Here is a 10,579-nt window from a genome sequence, read left to right as displayed (position 1 = left end):
ATAGCAAAACAGAAAGGGCCTCACCAACTCAGAAAACCGACAAGTGGCCATCTGTGAAGAGAGGGAAGGGGGAAGGGGCAAATTGAGGGTATGGCATTAAGAGACACAAGGCAGGAGGAGAAGGGGATGACAGGGGAGATGGTTGGATGGCATCACCAACTCGGTGGACATGAGTTTGAGTAAGCTCTGAGTGTTGGTGGTGGACAGGGAGGCCTAGCATGCTGGAGTCAGTGGGGTCGCAAAGAGTCGGACACGACTGAGTGACTGAACTGAATACATAATCAGTAAGGATGTGTTTGGAGCACAAGGAATTATAGCCACTGTCTTGTGTAACTTCTACTGGAGTACCATCTGTAAAAATACCAAATCACTGTGCTCTATATTTGGAAAACTAATGTTATATGGTAAACCAATGATACTTGGATTTTTTTAAGTTGATAGCATTTTTTATCTAAAAAATTATTTCATTTTAATTGGAGATACTTCAATTTTTTTAAAAAAATACTGGTATAACAAATAGTTCATAATTGTTTACTTCTTGTTTCTCACTAGAAACTAATGTTTCTAAGGGTTAAGAATTCTGATAAATATGTGTAATTAAAATGACTAAAATTACTAAGGCAAACATCTCTGCATGCAAGGAAATGTTTCAGAGTTATCAGGAAACCTACTGAGGCTTGTAGATCTGAGACCCCTCTCTGTCTCATGTTCTCTACCTGGTCTGGCTAACATTAGTCTACCTACGATTTGTTTTTCCATCTTCATGTGAATTGCCTTCCTTCTCTTTCAAGTCCCGGACCACTGCCCCCAGCGCTCTCTAGAGTCTTTCACTGAAGACGGGACGGAAGGGGAAGGATCGGGTTATTCTGGCAAGTTGCTCAGCTTTCTCTGGTCTCTCCCCTGTATTGTTGTTCAGTCGCTCAGTCCATGGACTGCAGCACAGCAGGCTTCCCTGTCCATCACCAGCTCCCAGAGTTTGCTCAAACTCATGTCCGTTGAGTTTGGTGATGACATCCCACCATCTCATCCTCTGTCGTCCCCTTTTCCTCTTTCCCTTGATCTTTCCCAGCATCAAGGTCGTTTCCAATGAGTCAGCTCTTCCCATCAGGTGGCCAAAGTATTGGAGTTTCAGCTTCAACATCAGTCCTTCCAATGAATATTCAGGACTGATTTCCTTTAGGATGGACTGGCTGGATCTCCTTGCAGTCCACAGGACTCTCAAGCATCTCCTCCAACACCACAGTTCAAAAGCATCAATTCTTCAGTGCTGAGCTTTCTTTATAGTCCAGCTCTCACATCCAACATGACTACTGGAAAAAGCATAGCTTTGACTATATGGACCTTTGTCAGCAAAGTGATGGCTCTGTTTTTTAATTCAGTGTGAAGCCTTGTCATAGCTTTTCTTCCAAGGAGCAAGTGTCTTAATTTCATGGCTGCAGTCACTGTCTGCAGTGATTTTGGAGCCCAAGAAAATAAAATCTGCCACTGTTTCCATTGTTTCCCCATCTATTTGCCATGAAGTGATGGGACCAGATGCTATGATCTTCGTTTTATGAATGTTGAGTGGTAAGCCAGCTTTTTCACTCTCCTCTTTCACCTTCATTGCATTATTGAGCTACACTTGGTTTTTGTCCCATTAAGCTATCTCATGTCAATTTAATCCTTAGACCGGCTAGAAGAACCCGGAAGGGCTGATTCAGTTTCTCATCAAGGCTCTTTTATGGGCGGTGTTCAGTGTTGCCTGTTACACATTGGTAGCACAGGATATCTGGTTGGCCCCCAGCAGTAAGCGAAGAACAGCAAACAGGTGATGTCAACCCCTTCCGACAAAGCTTCACCTGACAGTTTCAATCTCCGTTCATTTCTTCCTAAGCCTGTACTGTCATGAGAACTGGCAAGGTTGTGATATTCCTAATTCTGTTCGTCCACCTCCACTGTATTTTCATTCATCTAATACCTTGCTACTCAGTTTCTTGACCTGTATCCCTCCTTCACTCTACTGCAGATGCTCATTCCCGCAAACAACCCTCTGGTTCACAATTATCAGTATCTTGAATGTGCATAATCTCAGTGTCAGGCACTCTGTTCTGCAGTAACTCTTTCACGTGACTATCCCGTTTCATTTCCTGTCTTTTAGTTCCACCCAGTTGTAATCATTTGTCAATAAATCACTACTTACTACTTCTTTCCCTCACCTCTGACAATGCAGGTATTTTTTTTCCAATTAAGAACTTTTCATCATCAACTCTACTGTGTAATTCCAAGAGTCTGTGACAGAAAAGTAAAGAGAAACAGTCATTTACAAAAGATGACACTATGTCTCCAGAAAGCTGGGGAAAAGATAAAAGTGATCATTTTACCATGATGACATGACCCACTCTGTCTGGTATTCTTCTCCTTTTCTTAGAGTCTACGTTCTGATGGTAATACAGCCGCCTTAGCTTTCTTGTGTTACTGTCAGCCCAGTGCATCTGTTCCCTTGCTTTTCCTTCCTACTTACCTCTGTCCTACATTTCAAGGGCAGCACTGGACACAGTATACAGTCACCTGCCTTTCCTCCCCAGACAGCCATCTCTGCAATTTTGCTAAAAAGAAGCACAAGTAGGAGCTTTGCATGAGTAGGTTCATATTTTATTTCTTTCTCCAGTAGCTGCTTACATTGTTACACATTCTTTGTGAAATATCACCTTGCTGCACACTTACAAAGCATGCCCTTTTGGTATGTGTATCGTGTTCTGAAAAGAATACTTAAAAATTATTCAGCATGTACGTCATTTGTCCACTGGCAATAAATATAGGTCCCTAAATGCATTGCACCTTCATAGTCCATAGAGGCTCAGAGTGCCCCTTGAACCAGAAGATTCCTCTAGCGTATGGAGGGGCTCCACATGGCATCTATGTCCTGTGGTTAAGATGATTCAGCAGCAGGGATGCTTGGGTGAGGAGTCTGGAAGGTGCAGGCTGGAGACTGTTGCTCATTGTTCTCCTCCAGGCTGTGTCGGATCCTATAGCCAAAGTATATGGCAAATCCTAGTAGGGAAATTAGACAGTGAGAAGGGAAAGTAGGTGCTCTCCTTACTGATACGCACTTGTGTACACGCTCGTATGCATGCTCAGTTCCTCAGTCGTGACTGGCTCTTTTGTGACCCCACAGACCATAGCCCTCCAGGCTCCTCTGCCCATGGTATTCTCCAGTCAAGTGTACTGGAGTGGGTTGCTATTTCCTCCTCCAGGGATCCTCCTGACCCAGGAATGAACCCATGTCTCTTACATTTCCTGCATTGGCAGGTGGATTCTTTACCACTGAGACACCAGGGAACCCCACACTTGCTCACTAGGTCTCCTATGAGGGTGTCTGACATAGTTTAGGAGAGTGGTGGTAGGAAGAAGATGGGGATCAGTCCATTGAGAGGTCTTTTAATCCCAGAAAACCACTTACCAATGGCATTCCAGACACTGAATTGGATCCAGGCTCCAGAGGTCATCTGCACCATCAGGGAAATGTTCACGAATGCTGACCAGTGGGAGGACAGGCAGAGCAGGGGCCTGTGGGCAGAGTCAGGTCATCCCTGGACACAGCCCAGACGTCTGAAAAGGAGACCCTACCCACATGTGGGCAGGAAGACTCCAGTGCTTTTGAAGCTGTGTGTTCAGTGCCTACTGAAACTGGGTGTGTGAAGCACTGAGTGTGGGTCAGGGAAGGGTCCATTGGCCTCAGCAATTTCCCATCTTCTCATGTCCAGCAGAGGATGTTTAGACCTCAAAGCAGGTAGACTTCATTCACTCAAGATGGATAGTTTGGGCACAGAAGGTCACCTACTTTTAACAAATTAATTAATTTGGCTGTGTCGGAACTGAGTTGTGGCCCAAGGGTTGCTCTAGTTGTGGGACGTGGGCTTAGTTGCCCTGTGGCATGTCCTGGTTGGGTATTTGTTCCCTGACTTGGAATCTAACCTACATGCCCTGCATTGCAAGGTAGATTCTTAACCACTGGACCACCAGGGAAGTCCCTCGCCTACCCTGAATGGAAGAGCAGTGAGGTCTTGGGGCTGCCTCCAGTTGATGGCTGTGACCCCAGTGATGAGCAGCAGCAGCAGCACAGCCACTGTTGGGAGCACGGGGTCTCCAGAGAACACCTGGCTGGGCCACTGGGCCAGGCTCAGGCTCAGGATTATCAGCAGGAGAACTGCAAGGGTCAAGATGGAGGAGAACAGGCTGGACCCAGAAGACAAAGAAGTCAGGACCTCGGGTCACACCCCTCCTCAGGCTGCCCACATCAGGAGGGGCCATCATAACTCTATTACTTCTTGCCTGAAATAGACACATATTTCCAACCCATCCTGTCAATTTCAGAATACCACCAAAAAGAAGTCCCACTGGTCACCAAACAGGAAGGCGTATCCATTGACAATCTGGCCAGATTTCTGGGTGGGGATGGTGCTGGTAGGGAACCACAGACTCTTTAGAATGTTTGAATTTCCTGCTTCAGATACAGGCACTGGAGGATTTTCATTAAGGTCAGACTTCACCTCAATTTCCTCCTCTGTTTTCTCCTTCTTGCTGCAATTCTGATCTGGCTGGTACCCGAGTGAAAGGATATTAAGGCAGGATTGACAGCAGCCCCTATACTTATCCAATATCAGGCAGTTAATCCAACTCTTTCCCAACTTCAGCAGATGCAGGACACGAAGCTAGAAGAATCTTAGCTCCTCTTGAGTCCATGACCCCCAGCCAAGGTGCAGTGGAGTCTCACCTGAGGGCAAGGACAGAAAGAACCACGAGGGAGTCAGCAAGCAGGGTCCCAATTGATAGGAGGTCCACCAGATCGCTGAACTTGAAGAGTAACGCCATGACCGCTAGGATGAGGGCACAGACAAGGTGGGGAAGGGAGTGAGAAACAGTCAGAAATATCCAAGGTAAGGAAATGATCAAACAAGGGTTTGTTTAGTCACCTGCAAAGATGCCAGAAGACATGATGGCCATGATGGGTATTCGGGTGCAGCCGTGGATCTGGAAAGTCCCCGAAAAAGGATTCCGTCCTCTGCCATCACATACATTACCCGAGGCATGGGGAACATATCACCGAGGAGACTGGAAAAGAAAATGGAAACGTATATGAGGACATGGAGAGACGGGAAGGGAGGACCGGGGCTTCTGTTCCCTAGTCTACTTGGGTCAAGGTGTCCTCCCCTCTTGTCTCTCAATCCCAAGGGCTGGGATACCAGAGCATCTGACAGTCAGTGGGGAGAAAGCCATGATACTGACCTGGACGTAAGAGCACAGAAGGCGCCAACAGCCTCGACATATCTGGCAGGGCCCCACCCAACGAGGAGGAAAGCCTCTGGCAAGGTGCTCTCAGGATGGATCTGGCAGTAGGGCACCATGAGGGTGAGTGCTGCTGAGACACCAAAGCACACCACAAAGCAGATGAAGATCGTGATCATGGTGTTCACGGGGCTGGACCGCTGAGGATTTAGGGCTTCTTCCCCTGCAGGATGCATAGATGTACTAGGTTAGGAAAACACAGGGAGCGAAAACACAATACCCCCTTTCCTCTTGCACCATCAAAAGCAGCTTATCCTTCTTCCGACCCCTATGCCCAAGGGCAGCCTAATCTGTCCCCAAACCCCTGATGAGAAGCACAGTGACTATATTACCTTTAGTGACAATGGCATCAAAACCAATAAATGTGTAGAAACACAGAGCTGCTCCCTGGAGAACCCCATCAAAGCCCAAAGGTGCAAACCCTCCAGAACCCAGAGGGCCCAACCTATGGTGAGAGAAGGAATGAGGAAAAACATGGGTGAGGAGAGCTCAGCCATCTCTACTGGACTCTTCCCTTCCTACCACAAGTGCTGGGCTCCAGGACCCCCATCACTTAGATCCATCAGCCCAGGTCTCTTTGGTAGTGGTTTAGTCACTAAGTCATGTCTGACTCTTTCAACCCCATCGACTGTAGCCTGCCAGGTTCCTCTGTCCATGCAATTCTCCAGGCAAGAATCCTGGAGTGGGTTGCCACTCTTTAGTCCCCACCAGATTTCTAGACTTGCACCCTCCATCACACAAGTGTCACTATGGACAAGACAGCCCTCCTAACCTAGAGGTGCCACTGGATGCAGACGTGTTCAATGTGTAGTCCTGTTCTGTGAGCTTCCAGATGTGCAGGTCTCCCTTAATGAAGCCAGAGATGATAATGAAACTGAGAACCGAAACTCTGTTGTAAAGCAGGGTTGACTCAGGAGCTCCCAGAACCAGTTGTCCTGTGGGAGAGATGGAATATGAGACATCCAAAATGACCAAATCCATAGAGACAGAAAGCAGACCAGTGGCTACAGTGTCAGGAGGGCTGTTGGTGGTGGATAGATGGACAGTGACTGCTCAGTGGGTGCAGGGTTTCCTTTGCTTGTGATGCAAATGTTTGGAACTAGATGCAGGTGATGGTTACAGGACACTGTGAAGGTACTAAGTCCCTCTAAGTACAATTTAAGGTAGCTTGTTTCTTACTGTGGCCGTCATCTCACAGTAGACATGTCTATCAAATCATCATGTGGTACACTTTAAACTTATACAATGTTGGATGTCAATTAACTCAACAAAATTGGGGAGAATGATTAAATGGTTAATTTTATGCTATGTAAATTTTCTCTCAATTAAAAAAAAAGTTTGGTCTCAGTACAGAGGGAGAAACTTGTCAGTCGAAGTAAGTGCTTCTCAGCTGGGAGTGGTTTTGTTCCCCAAGGGACTGTTGGCAACGTCTGGTGACATTCTCTTTGTTTTGTTTTGGGTCCGTTTTTTGGCCATGCCATGGTTTGTAGGATCTCCATTCCCTTGCCATGGATGAACCTGGGCCATGGCAGTGAAAACCCAGAATCCTAACCACTAAACCACCAGATACACAGATGACACCACCCTTATGATAGAAGATGAAGAGGAACTGAAGAGCCTCTTGATGAACGTGAGAGAGGAGAGTGAAAAAGCTGGCTTAAAACTCAACATTCAAAAAACTAAGATCATGGCATCTGGTTGCATCACTTCATGGGAAATAGATGGGGAAACAGTGGAAACAGTGTCAGACTTTATTTTGGGGGGCTCCAAAATCACTGCAGATGGTGATCGCAGCCATGAAATTAAAAGACACTTACTCCTTGGAAGGAAAATTATGACCAACCTAGATGGCATATTCAAAAGCAGAGACATTACTTTACCAACAAAGGCCCATCTAGTCCAAGCTATGGTTTTTCCAGTAGTCATGTATGGATGTGAGAGTTGGACTATAAAGAAAGCTGAGTGCCAAAGAATTGATGCTTTGGAACTGTGGTGTTTGAGAAGACTCTTAAGAGTCCCTTGGACTGCAAGGAGATCCAACCAGTCCATCTTAAAGGAAATCAGTCCTGAATATTCATTGGAAGGACTGATGCTGAAGCTGAAACTCCAATATTTTGGTCACATGATGCAAAGAACTGACTCATTGGAAAAGACCCTGATGCCGGGAAAGCTTGAAAGCCGGAGGAGAAGGGGATGACAGAGGATGAGATGGCTGGATGGCATGACTGACTCGATGGACATGAGTTTGAGCAAGCTCTGGGAGGTGGTGATGGACAGGGAAGCCTGGCGTGCTGCATTCCATGGGGTTGCAAAGAGTTGGACATGACTGAGCGACTGATCTGAGGTGAAGCCACCAAGAAACTCCCTGGAGACATTCTGATTGTCACAACTTGGGGGGTTGGTGTCACCCATATCTAATGAACATAGTTCATAGATGCTACACATCCAACAATGATTAAATTAAGATAACCCTACAGTGCACAGGTTAGCCCCCACACCAAAGGCTCCTCCAGCCTAGAAGATCAGTAATGCCAAGGGTGGGAAATAACGGTCTATGTCTTGCCTTCCTGTCTCTCATACCAAAGACCATTCTTCCTAGTTCTAATCTCCCATATGCTGCTACCCCAAGCCTTCCCCACCCTTTTTCCCCTCCACACCCCACCCTTCCTGTCCCATCATGAAAATCCCCAGCTTACCAGTGAGAAGCAGCAACACGGCCATGGCAACAAAATCTGGGTACGTGGCCAGGAAGTAGGGCATATACGGAGAGAAAGTTCCCTCTAACGCCTGAGAAATGTGGTTCCCAATCAGGCTGTCGTGGTGTGGCTCCAGGCCCTGGCCAGGCTTGCACTGGCTGCAGCAGCAGCAGAAGGAACATTTGTTAACAATCATAAATTGAACCCCTTGTGTGCCATAGAATATATTTTGGGGGAAAATTACAAAATACTGATGCTGAGCAGAGCTCTGTGGGACTCTGGGCACAGAGGCCTTTTTGTTCCCCACTTCTTGTAGGCAAAACTTCAGCCTCCATGACCTTCCCTGAGTTCCAAAGGACAGATTCAAAGAGTTGTCAATCAAGGCAGGGGGGCCAAGAAACCACCTGAGGCAAGATTAAAGGGAACACAGAAGCTCATCAATATTAGGTGGTTTGTTGGTTGCTTTCCTGATGGTCCAGTGGTTAAGAATCTGCCTTGCAATGAAGGGATTCACATTCAAGATCCCACGTGGCACAGAGCAACTAAATGTGAGCATCACAACTAGAGAGTCCATGCCCCACAATGAAAGATCCTGTGTGCTGTAGCTAAGACTTGACACAGTCAAATAAATAAATATTCAAGAAAAGAAAGAAGGAAGAAAAAACTTAAAAAAAATTAGGAGACCTGATCACCTGAGACTCTGCACATACCGTGAGCTTCTCAGGATAGCTCTGACCAGGAGCCCTGACTATATATTCTCTCCCTATTCCCATGGCAGTGGGGGCACTGTTATTAAGGCACGAACCTACTGTGTTCCCACTTTGCCTGGCAAAGAAATAAAGCCACTCTCTCCTTCTCCTTATGACTCTGTCTCTATTTCTGTTTGGTGTTGGTGCACAGAGAGCCAAGATTTTGCATCAATACCTACTCGCAAAGAGTTCTTCTTCATGAGGTGGGGAGAGTAGAGTCAAATGATCACCAAATAGGTCAACTATTTAACACATTAGCAGGTGATCAATGTTATGTAAGAAAACAGTGAAGTGGGAACAGGGAAGATGGGAGACAAGGGTTGAAATCTTAAATCAAGTGGTAAAGGGAAATCCCATGAATGCAACAACTGAGCAGAGACTTCAGTACGGTGAGGGGAGGAGCCTGTGGGACACACCTCCATCTCACCCACTCCCAACAGTTCCCTTTCCTCTGGCTTCTTGGTCCATCATGTAAAGAAGCAGGAGAAAGCTGAGTACAATGAAGTTGTGGAGTTTTCCTGACACTATTACCCTCCTCCTTCTCCTCCAACAAAGTGGATGACCAACTGCTCATGAACGACTGAAGACCCAACTCCTCACTCCTAAATTCTGATCTCAAGCCCCACACCTTTTCCACCCATCATCTCACCAATGACATAAGCTAGTATGAGGTTCCAACCAGTGACGAAAGCCCACAGTTCTCCCACACTGATGTAGCTGTAGAGATGCGCAGAACCGGTCCATGAGACCCGTGTCCCAAACACGGCATAGCAGAGCCCAGACAACGCAGAAGACAGGGCGGCCACCAAGAAGGAGATGACGATCACTGGTCCAGCGATGAACATGGCCACTTCTCCCACCAGGATGTACACGCCGGCCCCCAGCGTGCTGACCACACCCAAGACCACCAGGTCAAGGGTGTTCAGGTGACGGGCCTTGGGACTCTCAGGCCCCTCAGTGGGCTTCAACTGTTGCCTTCGAACCAGCTTCTGACCAAATTGGTGAACATCCTGACATCGCATCCTAGACAGAGTTGAGGAAGTAAGATCTGCTGAGAAAACAAGACACAAAGCCATCAAGAATGTTATCCACTCTTGGTCCTGGGAGTTTCACAGATGAACAGCGTGGTGGGGACCACATGGTCAAAGGACACATTGGCCAAGTTCTCCGTCTGTGAGCTTTGGTTTCTTTAACATAAAGAAGGCTCTTAATATGATTCCAAGTTAGTAGAAAGTTTGCTTAAAGAGAAGTGAAGGGGAGCAGACTATGTCTCCCCCAAATGTCCCACTTTGGCATGCAGGTTGCTTTGAGCTAAAATTAATTAAGACCCAGAAGACTCAGGAGAAGTTCCTTGTCTCTCCTTTAACTGCTCAAAATAATGTAGATTAGGAGACCTATGCCAGAAAGAGAGTCATTTACCAGGGATAGCTTTTTATCTCAGAAAGACTTACCTATCTGGAGCGGCAAATGTTTGCTTCCCAAATGATAGCTCTTCCCATCATCCTGCGGGTTGTCTTCCTCCCTTTTGAAGCCCCAGATCCTTAACCCCTTCTCCTTAGCTCGGGGCAGAGGGCATATAAGCCTCAAATGCCTGTCTTTGAGCCTCTGAGTTTTCATGGGGCTCCAATACATAACAAATTAAGCTTGTCAATCTAACTTATGCCAATTTAATTATTAGACCTGTCAAAGCACCCTATAAAGAAATGTTTTCTGCTCCTACAGAAGCAAAGGCTTCCAGCAAAGTGCCAGGCACAGAGTAGCTGCTTAGTTGGTATGAGTTGAGTGGATAAGAATACTGACTTTTGGATA

The 10,579-nt window shown here is 46.6% G+C and overlaps 1 pseudogene; it reads right to left on the bottom strand.

The window, feature by feature from the left end:
- Positions 1 to 2,833: 2,833 nt before the first annotated feature.
- Positions 2,834 to 9,885, bottom strand: LOC138419289 (cationic amino acid transporter 3-like; annotated as a pseudogene).
- Positions 9,886 to 10,579: the final 694 nt, after the last annotated feature.

The sequence above is a fragment of the Ovis canadensis genome, chromosome 14, assembly GCF_042477335.2.
Source record: "Ovis canadensis isolate MfBH-ARS-UI-01 breed Bighorn chromosome 14, ARS-UI_OviCan_v2, whole genome shotgun sequence".
NCBI classification, from domain to species: domain Eukaryota; kingdom Metazoa; phylum Chordata; class Mammalia; order Artiodactyla; family Bovidae; genus Ovis; species Ovis canadensis.
The sequence above is the reverse complement of the archived record's forward strand: the minus strand, read 5'-3'. Positions and strand labels throughout refer to the sequence as shown.